General features: G+C 32.0%; 1 protein-coding gene across 1 annotated transcript in view; it reads right to left on the bottom strand.

Annotated features, from left to right (window-relative positions):
• Nucleotides 1-263: 263 nt before the first annotated feature.
• LOC125025833 (nuclear receptor-binding factor 2-like) overlaps nucleotides 264-781 on the bottom strand; it is a 9673-nt gene continuing 9155 nt past the window's right edge. The window contains exon 5 of the mRNA XM_047614107.1: nucleotides 264-781. This exon is cut by the window's right edge and continues 1711 nt beyond it. The gene's annotated coding sequence lies outside the window, so the exon portion shown is untranslated.

Here is a 781-nt window from a genome sequence, read left to right as displayed (position 1 = left end):
TATATATATAGATGCGTGCGCACACACACACACACACACACACACACACACACACACACACACACACACACACACACACACACACACACACAAACACACACACACAAACACACACACACAAACACACACACACAAACACAAAAATGATAATGATATAAGATAACAATAATACACCATTTACATGATATATGATAACTTCTGTCACTGCCTGGAAGCTAATCTAATGCCTCAGATGTAATAAAATTGCACCTCATGACCACAAGTTTTCTTCTCTTTTTTATTTATATGATTTAAATACAAACATGTAAGATTTTCTCCTGAAAGTGTAAAAAAAAAAGGACAAGAAAAAGAAGAAAGAGAAATCTATAATCCTGAAAGACACTGTGTCAAAAAGGGTACCATTACTCAACTACTAAATTTTCTAAACATGTATGTACAAAGCAGTACAAAGTTATTTTACAAATCATTGTCTTTCATTCTCAAGACTTATATCAGTGTAATGACCATTACACTAAAGCACATAACTCAAAGCTACTGAAAATCTAACCATCTAATCCTAACATTTGTACATGCTGTAGCGCACCAGAAACTGAAAGAAAATCCAAGATTAATGATCATAATAAATAAACAAAGTACAAGATTTCAGTTTGTTATGTAATGTTTGATATCAATGGATATTTCTGATCTGATCTTTTTCAACTGAATGTTGTTGAATAGCAAGCTTTTAAATACCTCAGAAATAAGATCAATGTGGGTTAACCATACAAAGACATAAAGTTTA

This window comes from Penaeus chinensis, chromosome 5 (assembly GCF_019202785.1).
Source record: "Penaeus chinensis breed Huanghai No. 1 chromosome 5, ASM1920278v2, whole genome shotgun sequence".
NCBI lineage: Eukaryota > Metazoa > Arthropoda > Malacostraca > Decapoda > Penaeidae > Penaeus > Penaeus chinensis.
Note: the sequence above shows the minus strand (reverse complement) of the source record. Positions and strands in the feature narration are given on the sequence as shown.